This window comes from Panthera pardus, unplaced genomic scaffold, assembly GCF_024362965.1.
Source record: "Panthera pardus isolate Hobbes unplaced genomic scaffold, ASM2436296v1 HiC_scaffold_7, whole genome shotgun sequence".
Taxonomy (NCBI): Eukaryota; Metazoa; Chordata; class Mammalia; order Carnivora; family Felidae; genus Panthera; species Panthera pardus.
This window is the reverse complement of record NW_026527002.1, coordinates 15,680,331-15,699,260: the sequence shown is the minus strand read 5'-3', so window position 1 is coordinate 15,699,260 and position 18,930 is coordinate 15,680,331. Positions and strand designations below refer to the sequence as shown.

The following is an 18,930-nucleotide window of genomic DNA, read 5'->3' as shown; positions in this document are numbered from 1 at the left end:
CTCTGAGCCACTGAGCACAGTGGTTTATAAGACACTCTGCACTCATTTTTCCTCACTTAACTATGTATTTCATGGATATTTTTCCAGGTTAATGAGCAACATAACTTTTCCATAGTATAGATATACCTCAGTGTATTTGGCTAGCCTCCTACCACCCTGTCACATACAATGCTGCAGTTAAGGTTTTTTAAAAACATGTGTTGTTATGCACTAGTGTATTGATTTCTATATTTGTTAGATCCCCAAAGATGGAGAGGTGGAGATGAGCCAATGGGTTTGGATATATTTAATTATAATAACTACTGCTAAATTATTTTGTTGCTATTATTGTCACATTTAAGAATTGTGATAAAATACACTTAACATAAAATTTTCTAGATCATTTTTATGAAAAGTTTGTAGCAGTTCAAACTCCCATCACCAATGAATGAGAAGGGGTTTTCCGCTTCCGCACTAGCACAGCATGTTCCTGGTCTGTAAACTTTTATCAAGCTGGTAGTTGAATATGGATACTTCATTGTTGCTTTAATTTGTATTTCCCAGACTTCTCGTGAGATTGAGCACCATATCATGTATTTGTTCTTTGCCAAGAAATATGAATTTTCAGTCAAAGGGCTCAGAACTTTGAGATAAAAAAAAAAACCAATTTCCATTTAGGGCTTTCCCCCCAAGGGGATATGGATGTGTGTGTATATGTTTAAAGTGGGAGCTTCCTTGGCCTCTGTTCTATGCCCCTGAAGTAATTTATTCTGCTTATAAATTAGCCTCTAACAGTGGGGTGCTTTAATGATGAAATAAATTATCTTCTATGTGGATTTAGAAGCTGTCGAAAAAGTGGGAAATAAAAGCGATTTTGAGATACAAATGAATCAGTGTGTGCCATTGAGTGTTGTCCTTTTGTCAAGTAAGATTCTAATCTGTGCATTTCCAGAACGCATTTCAGCATACTGTTGTAAAGAGCCTTTCAAAAGTCAATTCAATGGAAGATGACTTTACATTTTGTAGATGTGAAAAGAGAAAGGATGATGGTCTCCGGGCCTCCTTGCAGGAGGGAGGTGGCCGTCTGCTGGGATGGTATGGAAGCTGTGATCCTTTTCTCATCCTGCATGAGGATGACAAGGAAAGAAGTCCTCTGTAAGTTAAATGAACTGAATTTTATATGAAGTTCCGGTTGACAAGCTAGAAGAGAGCTGGGCCAAACTACCCAGTCGTTCCCATTATTATATTATTACATTTAAAAATTGTGATAAAATACACATAACATAAAATTTGCTAGATTATTTATGACTGGGAAGAGAGGGAGCTTTGCTTCATAGCTACCACCTTCTCTGAGGTGCACCTTCTATGGGTCAGAGGTAAGTGTTTTGAGTAGGTGGATTTTTGCCATTGGGAACTCCTTACACTAAAGTGAAATTCTATCAACTCTCCGGTGAAGAATTTTGTTTGTGTGGAGAGACAGTGCCCTACCTGTGAACCACATTTTAAAATGCATTTTGAGGTTTGAGCTAATAATGTGAATGACATTCAGTGAGATTGCCAAATGCTGGTAATTTACTCTCATTTTCACATTAATGTGGGCCCACCTGTGATGAATTGGAAACTAAATAAGCACATCAGTTTTAATTAGATATTTCAGAGGTTGGATCTAGTTAAACAGCAGTATTCATTCTTATCTATTAAATAGTGAAAGAGTTTAGCACATTCTTCAGAAAAAGTTTACACCCCCCACCCCACCATTTGTCCTTCTTTGTTTTGCAAATATTCTTTGCAGATGGAGCCTTTTGAGTTCAAAAGTGCCTAGGGTGGTGCAAAGAGGGAGAGAGATGATTGCATTTAACTCTTAAAAGATAACCAGATTATCTAGTTCATTTGCAGTATGTTTTACACTAAGAAACATGAATTTGGGAATCTTTCAAAAGACAAATAGAAGATTGTGGTTGCCTGGAGGATGCCAACAGGGGACTAAGAGTTCTGTGTTCCTCAAACACCCATCCTGCAAATCGGGATCTAAAAATACCACTAGGGTATGGCTAATAGATGCTGAATGACCTTCTATCAGAGATAGGAGCCATTTTTCAAAATTCAAGACAAGATATTACAGTCCTAACGAAGGCAAAATGTTCTCTGATGCATAAGGGTCTAAGACCTAATGAAAGAAACTAGTATAGATGTGCAGGTAACTTTGATTAATATTTGTGAAGGATGAGGATTAATAGTAGACAATGAGGCTTAAAAATCAGTAGCCCTGAAAAAATTATTTATAGGTGCAATTTTTGCATTGGGTTTAACATCATTCTCTAGTGTCATTTCCCTAAGTGTTTCTACCTGGTTAGACTGAACTCTGCCAGGGTGAGGTTGTGTCTGTCTTACTATGTCTATATCCCCAGTGCTTAGAACAGAGGCTGTTCTATGCTAGGTGCTTAATAAACATTTGTATCCCTCTCTGTATTGCTAATCCCTTGTTCTAAAATGTTCTCTCCCTGCAGATTTCAGTCATTGCCTGTGTCCTGGCTATCCTTTCACCAAAAAGAATTGTGGCAGTATTTACATGTCATTTTTCCTTTGTTTTCCTTAAGAGGGGAGTATCAAACAGTTGGCTCCAGATATACCTTAATGAGTTTTTTAAAAAATTAAATTCTGGATGCACATGAAAGACGAAAGAATTCAAAAGGAGTCTATTTGTGTTCAGAAAATCACAGGTGCTTAGAATAGTTTTATTATAGTATTAATTATAGTATCAAAAAAAAGAAAAGAAGAAAGAAAATTCTAGGAGATAATAAATTGCAGTTAGGTAAATTACGGTGATTTCATACAGAAAACTTCTATTCAGACATTAAAACAATGCTGTAGAGTGAAATATAAGGATAAAATAATTCTAATATGTTAAGAAAAAAAGGAGGTAAAAAAGCATTAGAGCCTAATCACATTTTTAGAAGTATTCCTTCTTATAGAAAAAAGATGAAAGGATTTATATCAAACTTCTTTATAGTTTTCCAAATTTTAGACTATAAAGCATATTACTTTTATATTCAGAAAATATGTTATAGAAGTATAAGATTTCTTTGAATAGAAATACCTTTCGCTGGATTTAAAATGTGATGTCATTTCTCAGGAAATTGAGTAGGTCTATGGGAAGGGAAGGTAGTGCTTGTTTTTTTTTATTTTTTATTTTTTAGTGTTTATTTTTGAGAGAGAGACAGAGTGTGAGTGGGGGAAGTGCAGAGAGAGAGGGAAACACAGAATCCAAAGCAGAATCTGAGCTGTCGTCACAGAGCCTGATGCGGGGCTTAAAGTCACGAACCACGAGATCATGACCCGAGTCAAAGTTGGACACCTAACCGACTGAGCCACTCAGGTGCCCTGTGGCAGATAGTGCTTTGGAGGTAGCAGAGATGAGCGTGTGGGGAAGGAAATCCTCTGTTTGTGGGTAGTGAAGTAGTTTGAGATCTGCTGTGCCAGTTTCCAGATCTCCCTGGAACATGGCCACGGCAGCTTACCTGAGAAAAAAATGTGCCTTCACAGTGTTCCTGTATGATTACCACAAAGAATTCACAAATGGAGACTGACAGAGGAAGTAGCATTTAACAGCTTTTCATACCTTGCTCCTATGTATGTTCTACATGGCTATATAAATACCTTTCTCCCTGAGCGAACGGGTTGGAAATTATTTTCAAATTTACTATCCCTATCTGCTTCATGAATGATCTTTTAAAAAAGAAAATCTGATTACATGTCTATTTAACTCCTTTAATGGATTCTTATTGCTTCATCTGCCTCATCCAGACTCCTTTCTATGATGCACATACATGATGTTGGAGAACTGTCTCCTGCCTTCCTCCCATGCCCATCGCCCATCACTTCCCAAATATGTCCCATGCTTTATCACACCAGACAGCTCACAGCTTTTATATGTACCACCCCTATTATTCAGGATGAACTTCCTTCTAGAAACCTCCTCTGAATCCCCTTCTCCATGTGGCTTCTTCCTCATCCCTGCCGTCATACATATCTTCACCACACAGCTTACCACATGGCATTGCAGTTGCTTGACTTTCTTGCCTGTCACCTCGCTGTCAACTTCTGCAGGGCAGGGATTAGTACTTGACCATCTTTTATTTATATTTACCATAGGATTTTTGGCCACAGTGGTTGTTAAATAAATTTTTGTTAAATAACCATGTGAGTGAATGCCTGAGACGTTTTGATAGCATGTACATTCAGCTACTGTTGAATTCACCCCTAATCTTGCCTGAAGTTGTTTCCTAGCTGATGTCTTTGCAGCAGGCAGAGCCAAGTGCCCTCTCAGATGCACATTTGTCTAGTGAAGGAAGGTGTGGTTGGGAGAATTTGCATGCCCCAATTTCTAGAACCTTTGAATACTTGTTGTCTCACATGTCAGAAGGATCTTTGAGATGGAATTAAGGTTATGAACCTTAAAACAAAGAGATAATTCTAGAGTATCTGGATCTGGGTGTATCTAGTATAAGCACAAGTATCCTTTACTAAAGGATGTGGGAGGCAGAAGGGAGACAGATGCAATGGGAAAAACAGGCAGGAGAGATTTAAGTGGGAGATGGGTTGACCCACTCTTGCTGGCTTTGAAGATAGGGGAAGTGAACTATGATCCAAGGAATATAGGCAGCTTCTAGAACCTGGGAACAGACCTCAGCTGACAGCCAGAAAGAAAATGGGGACCTCAGACCTGCAAATGCAAGGAACTGGATTCTGCCAACAACCCAAATGAGTAGGAAATGGATTCTTTCAGGTAGAGCCTCCAGAAAGGGGCATAGTGCTGTTGACACCTTGATTTTATCCAGGTGAGATCTGTGTTGGAATTCTGACTTACAGAACTATAAGATAATAACTTTGTGTTGTTCTAAGCGATTAGGTTTGTAGTAATTTGATACAGTAGCAATTGAAAACTGGAATAGAGTTTAGAAATATTTTAGAATGTGTGATTACCTCATTATCTTCACTTATTCTTTTTATTTTTTAAAATATTTATTTTTGAGAGAGAGAGAGAGAGAGCATGCAAGTGAGGGAAGGGCAGAGACAGGGAGACAGAGGATCTAAGCGGGCTCTGTGCTGGCAGCAGAGCTTGCTGCGGTGTTTCAACTCACAAACTGTGAGATGATGACCTGAGCTGAAGTCGGACACTTAACTGACTGAGCCACCTCAGGTGCCTCTTCACCTATTCTTAAGTAAAAGGAAATAAGAATAGAAGGAAGAGAACCCTTCATAGTTGATGAAAGAAAGGTGGGGGGATAACTTCCCTTTGTTAATATGTGTATATGAAATCAGTTTTGCCATTAATTTAGTTTTAAAATCTTTAGCTATTCATCCAAACTCCTTCCTTCTGTCCCTCTGCCTTTTCTTACCACTTGCATACATTCCCTCCCTCCATCTTTGCGTGTTTCCTCTTCTCCCTCATCCAGTCTTACTCACATGCTCATTTTTCATTACTATTGGGCCATTTACCCAGATAACCTTTAAGTGTAACCAGTTAACACACTAACAGTCAGAACAGCAGATGAAAGGGGCACCTGGGTGGCTCACTTGGTTAAGCATCTAACTTCAGCTCAGGTCATGATCTCATGGTTCATGAGTTTGAGCCCCACATCAGGCTCTGTGTTGACAGCTCAGAGCCTGGAGCCTGCTTTGGATTCTGTGTCTCCCTTTCTCCCTGCCCCTCCCCTGCTGGCATTCTCTCTCTCTCTCTTTCTCTCAAAAGTAAATAAAAACATTAAGAAAAAAAAAAAAAAAAAGAACAGCAGATGAAACTTGTACTTTCCTCACTACCTAGAACTGCCTGTCATCTTTTCACAAAGCCCAATGGGCATAAATTGGTATTTCTAAATACAAATTTTCTGGTTTTGTTGTTTTCCTGATCCCGTTTTTGGATTTTCATGACTTAATTTCACCAAGTATGTAAGTGACGCACAATCTCTCAGGAAGCCTCTGATAAATTGGATGAATTTTAAAGTGGCATTGCTTTGTTTCCCTTTTGACCTGTGTCACTTTGGAAGATGGCATTCTCTGTCTCACAGTTGTTTCCCCAAATGTTCCAAGATTGCTATTTGTGCTAAAACAGGCTGTAGTAGAAATAGCATTGGCCTAGATGGGAATTGGAAAAATCTAGGTTCTAGTTCCAGTTCTGACCAAAGCCATGTGACCTTGGAGAAACATCCATTCTTTTTATTTTATTGTATAGTCATTGAACTCCAGCTATGTGCCAATATTGTGCTGGTCACAAGGGTTATAAAGATGAATTAGATGTAGTTTCTCTTTCTTCAAGGAGCTAATAGCATAGTGAGGGGGAGAGACAGATAAACCCTTGCGACATTGTGTGATATGTGCCATATGGCAGCAGATACAGGTTACCATGAAGGTGTAGAGGAGGCAGTGATTCATTCACTTTGCTCAGGGGCAGAGAAAAAACATGACCAGCATCATGAAAGATGAGTTGAATTTTGCCAGTTGGGGGCAGGAGAGAGAATTCTGGTCAAGGAGAACACATGCAATGTCACAGACACTGGCCCTGAACAGCCAATTACAAGCAAGTCGTTGATCTGTGGCTGTCTGTATGTTGTCCATGTGTCGGTCTAAATGTAAAGGGGCATTTGAAGGAGCAGAGGTGGGGTTGGGGGCATGAGGCAAGATGAGATGCCAGGAAGGATGAAATCAAGTAAAATGAATTTTGAAGGCCTGACTTTTCTTATTATTAAATGTTATTAGCATGGGCCCTTCCAGAGGTAACATTATCTAGTTCAAATGTTGCTTATTTCCTATTGCAAATTATACTTTATAATTGCATGGTGCTAAAAAAAATCCCATGCACAATCTTGTGACATAGGTTGCTATGGAACTGAGATTTGTATATGAGATGTATGGAAACTGGGACACAAAGACATTGTGTGTTTAAGGTCTTATACTCCTTGGATTCAGGCCAAGACAGTCATTTGATTTATTCTTTCAGAGTGAGAAAACACTAAAACAAAACAAAACAAGCAACCAAAACTCCAGCCAATTAATATAGCCTCTTTTAAGGAACAAAATCTCCAAAACAGGGCTTATCAACCTCAGTATATACATGAATTATCACAGCGATCATATCAGAATGTACCTTCCAAATTCAGTTGGTGTGGGGTCCAAGCTTCTAACAAGCTCCCAGGTGATAGAAACTGCTGGGCTTTGAGACCGCACCTTGAGTAGCAAGGTGTACTGTCATAGACTCTATGCCTAAAGTTCTTTCTTGTCTAGCAAGAAAGCGGGATGCAGGATTCAAATGTGAGAGATGGCTAATGTCCGGGAAAAGACAAAAGCCCCGAATAAGGGTCCTTACCCTGTTTTTATTAGGATCAGAAGGCTTACAAACATACTGGTGGACGTACACAAAGACACAATAAATCTGTGGACATTAATTTATGGACGTGAGGGAAAGGGGGTCTTGAAGATATTCGGGGTTAGGGGTTTGGGCTAATATAAAACAAAATCTTGGCACAGGGCAGCCAGGTGGAAGTTGTTTACATCAGGCAAGAGGCACCACCTTTGTTTATCTTAGCTAGCCTAGGGGCTGAGACAGATAGAGCAAGTAACCTCAGGGTTAACAAGGCACTTTTTCTTTTGTTAATCAGTTCCCCTCTGAGCAGCTTCACCTGCAGCTAGCTCAGCGGTCTGCAGTCCAATTTACCTGTTTACCTAACTTGGTCCTTTCCTCCTGTGAAAGCAGTTTTCTGCTACAGTACTAAATTGGGGGGCGCTTCTGCCCTGAATACCTAATCTTGTTTATTTCATATACCTATGTCCTTTATTGGGGGCTTTGCCCCACCCTCTCTCTCCTGGGGCTTCTGCCCCACCTTCTCTATACTTATTTACCTAATCTTGCTTACCCAAACTTGGGTGTGAGCATCCTATGGCTTTGTAATTCTTCATGCCTTGTTAACCCATTGGTGTAAGCTCAGGAAATTTCTAAGCTTATTCCCCACAGTGCGCTGAACAATTTGGTAGCCACTTGTGGCTATTTAAGTTTAAGTGTATTAAAATTAAATAAAATTAAAAACTCAGTGCCTCAACCGCACTAAACACTTCTCAAGTGCTCAGAAGACACATGTGGCTAGTGGATTTCCGTTTGTGGAAAATTCTATTGGACAGTGCTGCTCTAGAGAATATTATGAACAACCATTTAATAATGAAAGTTTGCCCAGAGAACTCCTTATCAACAGTGACTATATTTAGAAATATTTAGAGTGATATTACCAAGATGGTGAAGTAGCTTCCATCCCTACCACAAAGATCAACAATTGGACAGCTATCCACAATCAAAAACAGCTCTGGGTGAGCTCAGGTGTCTACATAAGAAACTTCAGCAGGCGGTACCTGGGTGGCTCAGTCAGTTAAGTGTCCGACTCTTCATTTCGGCTCAGGTCAGATCTCATGGTTCATAGGTTTGAGCCCCACGTCAGCTCTGCTCTGACAGCATAGGGCCTGCTTGGGATTCTCTCTTTCTGCCCCTGCCCCGCTTGTGCTCTCTCTCAAAATAAATAAATAAATAAAATCATTTAAAAAAGAGAGAAACTTCCATAAGATAATGGAATAAAACACCTGAGAATAACTGCACAAAAAGAGAAGGAAGAACAGGAGTATTTTGCTGGCATCATCCCATTGACCAACTTAACACCAAGAGGGAACTTAACCAGCTAGAAAGCGTTCCCCTTGCCAGAAAAGGGAGAGTATGGCGAGCAACCAGCTTCCCCAGCCTTTTGGGGCATCACATAAAAGACCTGCTTTGGTTTTACCCCACCCAGAAACTGGCAAAGCCAAGACATATAGAGATGGCTAGGAACAAGGAAGATCAGGGGCTACCAGTCAGCCATGCAGTGGGAGTGACCATGGTTCCCCATGACTTGCTCTGAAGAGGATCCCAGCAGTTCCACCACTGAAGAAACCAGTGGCTCATAAGGCGCCACAGACCCCCACCAAATTTCACAGGTTTTTGCCCCACATGTATTCTTCACCAATACCAGCTGCCTGATTCCTTCACCACTGCCTCATCCCTCTTGCCCCAACTGGAGTCTGAGATGTACACTGGCAGCCACCTCAGGCCTCTGTGGCTATGTGAGTGCAACATGCTGACTTCTGCCATGTGCATGCTTAAGGCTAGACTGTACACTTGCACGTTGCCAGCCTGACTTGCCATGGCCGTTCTTACCACGTACGTGCCTTTGGGGACACGTGCCACAGAAGTTTGTGGCAACAGCCAAGGCCCCCATAGTTGCTTGTAGGCCAAAATTTGGCCCTATCTCCAGTTACTGGCCTGTACTACTGGGCTTACCTTCAGCTAGCCCTCCTAGCTGTGCACCTGTATGCCCCTGGCCCACCCCTGTCACTGGACTTCAGTGCTATGTACATGCTAATGGGGAGATCACAGGAGTGCCTGTCAACAGCCAGGGTCCCATAGCTGCTTGTGAGCCCAGATCCAACTCCGTGTCCTGTCACTGGCCTGAATTAATGGGCTCACCTGAGCTAGCCTCTTCAGCTATGCCCCCATACCCTGCTGGTCCAACTCCTGTCACTGGCCTCCAGTGCTGGGCACATGTCCAGGGTGAGACTTTGCAGCCACAGGAGTGCACACTTACCGCCAGGGCCCCTGCAGCTGCCAGGGTGCCTGAAGTTGGCCCTGGCCCTTGCTGCTGACCTTAACTCCCACCACTGTGTGCATGTCCGCATCCAGCTCCTGCCACTACATAGGCACCTGCAGCTGGTCTTTGTAGTTAAGTGTGTGCACATCACTGGCTCTGGCCACCACTGCTGCCTACCCTTGTGCTATCCAGTGGCTCTGGAGGTGCCACTGAAAACCCCAAAAGTCCTTAAGCCACTGCTACCTCCCGTAGGACTTGCCAAAGTCCACCTAGTTGTCAATGTTGTGGGCCCCAGTGTCCTGAGCCAATGAAGAATCACATGACTCTGCACCTGGAGATGCCACAAATCCCTGCATTTGGTGCTCTACCACTAGACCCAGGATAACAGCATGCTCCAGCATGCCCCCACCTACAGGTGAACATATTTCCTTACCAAAATTAGTCCATAAAATCTCGAAGAGGTGACTGCTTCTTCAAATGTGTAGACACCTACACAAGTCTACAGGAATAATAAGGAATCAGGAAAACATGACACTACCAAAGGAACATAGTGAACTTCAAGTAACTAATCCAAAGAAATGGCATGAATGGTCTGACAAAGAATTAAAAATAATTGTTCTAAAGGTGCTCAGAGAGATAGTCTTGTAGCACAGGTAAACAATTTAATGAAATCAGGAAAACAATACAAGAACAAAGTGAGAAGTTTAATCAAGAGAAAGAGAACATAAAAAAAAAGACCTAAAAAAAAAAAGGCCTAAACTGAAATTTTGGAGCTCAAGAATACAATGACTGAATGAAAGATTTCAGTAGAGAGTTTTATCATCAGACTAGACCAAACAGAAGAAGAAGCAGTGAGCTTGAAAACAGATCATTTAAAATTATCCAGTCAGAGGGGTGCCTGGGTGGCTCAGTCGGTTGAGTGTCTGACTTTGGCTCAGGTTGTGATCTCACAGTTTGTGAGTTAAAGCCCCGCGTTGGGCTTTGTGCAGACAGTGCAGAGCCTGGAGCTCGCTTCGGGTTCTGTCTTCCTCTCTCTCTGCCCCTTCCCTTCTCATGATCTCTCTCTCTCAAAAACAAATAAACATTAAAAAAATAAAATAAAATCCAGTCAGAGGAGCAAAAAGAAAAAGAATAAAAACAAATGAAGAAAGCCTATGGGAGTTGTGAGACACCATTAAGAGAAACAATCTATACATTGTTGGAGTCCCAGAAAGAGAACAGAGGAAGAAGGGGCCAGAGAGCTTGCTTAAAGAAATAATGGTTGAGGGGTCCCTGGGTGGGGGGACGCTCAGTCAATTGGGCATCCAACTGCCAGAGTGGAGCCTGCTTGGGATTCTCTCTTCTCTTTCTGCCCCTCCCCTGCTCTCTCTCTCAAAATAAATAAAAATTAAAAAAAAAAAAAGGCTGAGAACTCCCCAAACCTGGAAAGAACAACCAAGTTCATGAAACTAGTAGGTCATTCTGTAATTTCAATGTTCTTCAAGAGACTTCATAATGAAACTGTTGAAATTCAAAGAGAATTTTAAAAGCAGCAAGAGAAAAACATTTCTCTTATACAAGGGAACCTCCATAAGGCTATCAACAGATTTCTCAGCACAAATTTTGCAGATTAAGAGAGAGTGGATGATATAGTCAAAGTGCTGAAAGAAAAAAAAAATGCCATCCAGAATATTTTACTCAGTACAGCTGTCCTTCAGAAATAAAGGCAAGATAAAGATTTTCCCAAAAATGAAAGCTGAAGGAAGTCGTGACCACTAAGCCTACCTTAAATGAAATGCTAACAGGAGCTCTTCAGGCCAAAGTGGAAAGACATTAACATAAAAATTATGAAAATGTACAATATACTGGTAAAAGTAAGGACATAGTCAGATTCAGAAAACTGTATCATTCATCTATAAGGTGCTGTTAAGCTCCAAAACACCAGATCTCTAAATATCCAAAAAGCTGTTCTATTTTATTGCAGTGATACTAACCTTCCATAATTCCCTTTCTTCTCTTTGGGACAGAAGTTCTTTTTCCATTATGAAAAGAAAAGATATTACTCAAAACAGAAAAGCTCCTTCTTAAGCATATGTGTTTGCTATTTAGTTGGGTATACTTTGTTTTCTTTAGGACATATTGAAGAGTATTTATTTTATATTTAGCCCCATCAAGTTTCAGATAATAAGAAAATATTTCTGTTAGCTTAATTACTTGGTGCAGTGGGTCTCAACTTTGACTATACATCACAGGTATCTCAGGAGGCTTTAGAAAATCATGATCTTAGTCCCATACCATTGACAATTAAATCATAATCTCTGGAGTGGGACCTAGGGTTCAGTACTTTTAAAATTTCTTTTTGTTTATTTTATTTTATTTTATTTTATTTTATTTTATTTTATTTTATTTTATTTTATTTTTAGGTGATTACCCTTGACATTTTATCACGTATAAACTAAACTAAATTTACATTTGCACAATATTTTAATCCTATCTAAAAACAATTGTAGAACTTTAGACAGTTCTTAAACTTGAGTGTGCACGTAATTACCTGGGACTCTTGTTAAAGTGGCCTGAGAGTCTGAATTTCACACTAAGTTATAGGTGATGCTGATGCTGGTGATCAGCAGACCACAGTTTTAACATCAAGCCTTTACAACAATTTAAATTTGATCATCCTCTCCAAATTAAATGTAATTGGTACCTAGAATTTTAGTTTTGCTCTTTTTCACTCTTCTAACTTAGTTATATTCTTTTACATAAATATTTGTTTAGGTTTTCATATGTTTGTAATTTTATGTGTTATCATTCTTCTTTAATCTTAAAATATTCTTCTGAAATCATTTGCCTCTTTCAAAATACTTAAATTCTTGTGGTATAAATTTCTTGGTGGTAAACTCCCAGTTTTTCTTTGCCTTCTGAGTGTATTTATTTTATCTTAATTAAAGAATTTAACTGGGTAAACAATTCACGGTTGATATTTGTTGTCAGCCTGGACTGAATGTTTGTGTCTCCCCCCACCCCCAAATTCATGTATTGTAGTCTTAGCCCCCAATATGAGATAGTATTAGGAGGAGAGGACTTTGGGAGATAATTAGGTTTAGATGAGGCCATAAAGATGGAGCCCACATGATGGTATTAGTGCTCTTATAAGAAGAAGTACCAGCCAGAGCTTTCTCTTTACCATGTCAGGACACAGCAAGAAGGCAGCATCTATAAGCAAGGAAAGGGATTCTCACCAGAACTCAACTATGCTGGCTCAACTATCTAATCTATAACTCAACTATCTAATCTCAGATTTCCCAGCCTTTGTAATTGTAAGAAATAAATGTCTGTTATTAGAGCCGCTCAATCTATGGTATTTTGTTGTAGCAGCTCAATCAGGCTAAGCTACTTTTTTCAACATCTTTTAAGATATTCTGTTTTTCGCTGGCTTCTATTGTTACTGCTGAGAAATCTCTGTCGTTTGAATTTTCCTTACTTTGTAGACAATATGTATTTTATCTCATGTTCCCTTAAAGATCTTTGGTGCTCTGTAGTTTCACTGTATAGATATGAATTTATTTTTATTTATTTTGCTTGAGATACTGTACACTTCCTGGATCGATGAATCCATATTCGTACTAGTTTTGGAAAACTTTCTAGCCATTATTTTTTCAAATATTGCCTTACCTTCTATTCTCCCATTATTTCCTCTTGTGTCTCTGATCAGTTATATCCTCATTTTACCCTTCATATTTCTTATCCTCCTAATATTTTATATTTTATTATCTCACTGTGCTACTTTATGGATATTTTTATCAGATTGCTCTTACTTTATGTATAGCAGTGCCTGATATATATATATATATATATATATACATATATATATATATGTATATATATATACGTATATACGTATACGTATATGTATATATATATGTATATACATATATATATATACGTATATACGTATACGTATATGTATATACGTATATATATATATTGCATTATTTTTCAAATCTGCCTGTTCATTTGGATAGTTTCTTGTTATTTGCTCATATTCATTATTGTGCATTTTATTTTTTTTAAATATATTTTTAAACACTTATTTAATTTATTTTGAGAGAGAGAGAGAGAGAGAGAGGGTGAGAGAGCAGGAGAGGGCAGAGAGAGAAGGAGATACAGAATCCCAAGCAGGCTTGGCTTCGTGCTGTCAGCACAGAGCCCAACATGGGGTTGATCTCATGAACTGTGAGATCATGACCTGAGCCAAAATCAAGAGTCAGATGCTTAACTGACTAAGCCACCCAGGTGCCCCATGTGCATTTTATTTTTTTAAGCAGTTAAAAAATTATTTTCATATATGCTATCATATTCTATACCCTGTATCTGCAGTTTCTTGGATAGCCAATTCTGTTGTTTACAACTTCTTCTGACTTTTACGTACAGTGCTTTGCATTCTTAAATGCTTGGTGATTTTTAAAAATTCATACACTCATTGCTTAATTTTAACCTGTATGAGTCATATGTATCTAAATTAGAATAGTTCTCCTCCACAGAAGACTTCTTCTTTCAGCCTTTCTCCTTGGTCTTCACTAGCACAGGATCCCAGGCTTAGTTTTTCCATGTTAACATTGAACCACATCTTAGTATCCACAAAACGGTGGTGATATTAATATGTACACACAGGGGAAACCCTAACCCACTAGCTGACAGGTGATTATTTTGGGAGGAAGGAGACAAAAGTGTTCCTTGGAGTCTTCACATACTTCCAGCAAGAAAAGCAATGCAAAAAAATTGTGTCCTATCCAGAATATATTCTTCCTGCCAAAGGAGTATCTCTCAGAGCATCTAACATGCCATAATGCTAGAAGCAAAAATTTTAGGCTTTTTAAAAGAAATGTGTTTTTAAATAAAATATTTTTTTATTAAACAAGAAATTTATTATCTAACTTAAAAAGTCTGTAATAGTCTGCTCCAGAATGGTTCAGTAGTTCAACAATAACTTAAGGACTTCTGTATTTTAGCTTGACCATCTTCTTTATCAGGAATATATCTTTCATGCTGCTGGATGGCTGAACAAGTTCTATACATTCTGTATTCATGCAACAAAATCCTTACTGGTGTATTTCTATCTGGAATTATTTTCTGTTACCTTTTTAGTATATTTTTTGGTAACATGACTGCTGGTTGTTAATTGTATATTTTCATTTTTTATGCAAAATATTATTTTACCTTTATTTTTAAAAAGATTTTTTTTTAGTTGGTGTAAAATTTTAAGTTGATGGATTTTTCTTTCTGAACTTTAAGGATGTTCCATTATTCTTTGGATTTCATAGTTTCTGAAAAAAAGTCAGTTATAAGCCATAGTGCTGCTCTTTTGCAGGTTCCTTGAATAATTTTCTGTTTTTAAGATGTTTCTGTTTATCTTGTTTTCCAGAGTTTGACTAGGGTATGACTATCTGCAGTTTCTTTTGTATTAATCCTGCTTGAGGTTCATTGAGACTCTTGATGTCCTTGGAATATTCTCAGCAATTATTTCTGGCAATATTTCTTCTCCTTTTTCTCTCTTCTATTGTTTTAGGACTCTAACTGCATACATGTTAGAATTTTTGAGCATGCTTCTCATATATTTACTATAATTTTCCCCTTTACTCTTTTTTTAACCTGAACTTCAATTGGAATATTTTATATTTTTCTGTCTTTGAGTGTACTAACCCTGCCTTCTGACATGTCCAGTCTGATGATGGACTTACCTACTGAGCTTTTAGTTACAGATATTGTATTTTCATCTCTTAGTTTTAAATAATTCTAAACTCTTTCAATGTCAGATTGCATTTCTAAATCATGGCTATCTATTGAGAAAATGCATTTCCTCAATCTCTGTAAGGTCTGATTTAATGTTTATCATTATGATAATTCTAAAAAAAACTAAATAAATGTACAACTTTAACCTTTATATAGGACTTTAAGTTTTACACACTGCTCATATAATCCTGTATGTTTGAAATTCACTGTGTGAGGTATGTGGTAAAGTATCATTATCATTTTCATTATAATTATAAAGAAACTGAATTTCTAAATGGGAGAGCAAAGGCTCTGTATTTTCTAACTACAGATTCATTGCCTTAGTCTATTACATCATGCTGCTTCAAAGCACATGTCTTGTCAATCCAAGAAGAGGGAAATAATAATGTCAAATTGAAAAGATAATACATTTCTTCTAATGATTATTATCCAAATATATAGTCAAGAGCTGGAAGGAACCTCCTCAGATTACCGAATGCACATCCTCTATCCTCATAATGTTATATTGTTCTAGTCAAATATTACCTCTTAAGCTGGTGACCCTGTATCTGGGGCTTGCAAGACAGGGAACCTACTTTGTCATCTTTCATTTATCTGTTTATCTAAAACCATGGGATAATGTACCAAATAGATTTTAAATTAGTGTTTACTCTTGATTTGGAATGGTAAGTTACTATCTGACAGTGACATGGTATTTTAATTTGGAGGCACTCTTTGCATTGAGTTCTTAAAAAACCTAAGCTATTTATTTGAAACCTGGAGTTCGAAAGAGACGTTGATATAGCTGTATAGTTAATTGTTTTTCAAAATGAATGCTGAGTAGTTCACTCTAACTTTATTTTATTTAGTTTTTGTGACTTAATTAAATATCACTTTGTACCTATGCTTTGTTTTCTAGGTTTCATACAAGTTTTTTAGTCTAAAGCAATAAAATTAAGACTCATATCATAAACCTCTTGAGAAAGAGTACATTGGTTCTCTTTATAAACTCAATTTAATACTCATTCACATATAAAGAATTCTTCCTTACAATCATTCTTCTTTTAATAATAATTTATTCACTGAAACCAATACTTTACCTTAACCAATTTAATGTACATGTGATATAATGTATACGATGTGCTTTACTTGCTTTATAGAGTAGGATATATTTCTTAGTACTGATATGAGAACATTAACTGAAAGTATTGTCATCAGAAAACCTTACTCTATAGGCTATGCAAATTTTGTTGGTAGTAAAAAAATTAACATTGATAGTAACAATAATCTACAAGCTTTAAACTGTTTTGCTCTGATGGCCCCAATTCTGGCCAACCATCTAACAAATGGGGATTTGGGTCATCAGCAACAAGGAAAGAAAGCATGTCAGTAGCTGTGTGTGAACTCATTACCACTGCTGGAGAGACGATCCAAAGAGAAAACCCTATCACAGAATATAACAATAACATCATTTTTGGATATAAGATACACATTTGCTGCATCATAATAGCTTCCACTGGGCATATTTATAATTGGTAAATGGATTATCTTTATAATTCATTTGGGGCTGAGAAAATTAAGGCTTTTATTTCAGCAGATTATTTACTGTGAGATGCTTAACTCATTGTGGTTTAGTGGGTATGGCTAGCTATATACATACATAAGAGAATATTACTGTTTGCTCTGTCTGGAGACATCCAGCCTACATCATGATCCTGAAGACCTTGCCATGAGAACTTTTAAAAACTCAACGATTAGGATCTCAGATTCAGATCTCTTCTGAAGGCACATCATTAGGAAAGTGCAAAAGTTGGTGATGGGGAAGAAAAGGGAGATGTCAGGCTCTTACTTTTACCATATGGATGGAGCACCCAGTGCTCATTTTTCTACTTTACTAAGCCATATCAATTTTGATCCAGCACATGAACGAAACTATCTGTGGAGTATTTCAGCTCAGAATATTCAATGCCAGGTTCTAGTTTTGGCAAATCTTGAGCAAAAGAGGAAATATTATTCATTCATTTCTCCCTCCCTTTCCTTCACCTTGCTTGGCGCCCTGCCAGAATCAGGGTTAGATTGCCAGCCCAGGAGGTACACTTCACACTCTGAGAGGTGCTATTCGTAAGCATATTATCCTCTTCTATGATTCCAGACTAAATCCACAGCTGAACAGTAGGATGCTGCTTGCTAATGTTGATCATTCTGGCAAAACAGACTGTCAGTTCTGCAAACCAGTGTAAGTAGTGAGTTTTGTTTGCAGCTGAAATACCTAAATTATATGATAGTCTAATGATACACAGTGCTCTCTATTGCTGTCCTTTTCTACTTTTTCCTTCAATCGCTGTGCTCCTTCCTTTTTCCTACCCAAATACTCATTTCTTAGTACTGAAATGAGAACATAATTGAAAGTATTATCATCAGAAAAACAAGCTGCAGTGGATAACTTACACAGTTTAGATGTGTCTAGATGATGAGTCTGTTATTTGTTTTTGAATTTCCAGGAAAAGAAAATTAACTGACTGTCCATTGTTTAGCATTGGTTAAATCTAAATGAAATCATGATCATTTCTACAGCAGATTTACCTTCCTAATTATGCTTGGCTAATGTTTACACTGACTGATGGAAAAGGATGGTGCCTGGGAGAATGCCAAATGGCAGAAGGAAGTCTGACCTGAGACTAAAAATGTCCAAGGGTAAATTACTGAGTGGACGATCTATAGCAAGGTAAAAAAAAAAAAAAAAAGCTGATGATCTATCATTATTCCTTCAACTCTGCGTCCACTTCCTGTTTGATTCTGAAAAAAAAAAATTATTGGCTGAAATATAAACAGTGCACTTTAACCTTGATAACACCTGAGAGGACTAAAGATATTTCCTATGCCCCCAGAGTTTAGTACAAGATTATGAAAAGGATAAATGTTTGCAAATGCTACTATCAAAACATGTTGGGGAATTGCTTGGCTTTCACATTCCGCAGCTCTCATCTCTTCACATTTAAGTCACTTGACGCCTAGCTGCAGACTCCATGATCACAGAGGGCCTGAGTCCATCCTGACTATGGATCAAACAATAACAACAGGGACTTTGAGTCTAGTCCTCTGGGCCTCAATGTTCTGGTATTTATCATAACTGAACCACTGAAGTGTAGAGAAAATGGGGAGGAGTCTATAATCTGGAATCAGACCCTTATAAGAATGGGCTGGCTAATGGGAGAGAGATTCAATTGTAGGTAATTAGGTGTTGAAATTTACTAGGAGAAAAGAAGGGAGATGAGACACTCTTTCTGAACACATTCTGCAAAAGTGACTCAGAGCCAATGCTTTTAAAGACTGTGATTAAAATAATGCCAGAGGAGGCAGTGCAAATTAAGTGATTGAAAAGTCAGTGATTAGACTATGAGATGTGGAAAAAAAATAGTCCAATGTTGACAATGTTTTGTGCATTTGCTCCCATGCCAATCAATGGCATTGGCCCTGCTCTCAGACTTGCTTCCTCTGGCTGCAGAACCTGGCTCTGGCTTTGAGTAAAGTCCAGTCTGAAAAG

The 18,930-nt window shown here is 38.2% G+C and overlaps 1 long non-coding RNA gene across 1 annotated transcript in view; it reads right to left on the bottom strand.

Annotated features, from left to right (window-relative positions):
• Positions 1 to 365: 365 nt before the first annotated feature.
• The window catches only part of LOC109250235 (uncharacterized), a 37,647-nt gene continuing 19,082 nt past the window's right edge, over positions 366 to 18,930 (bottom strand). Inside the window, exon 3 of the long non-coding RNA XR_002072930.2 lies at positions 366 to 1,102. This is a non-coding gene — a long non-coding RNA (uncharacterized LOC109250235). The remainder of the gene's footprint in view (positions 1,103 to 18,930) is intronic.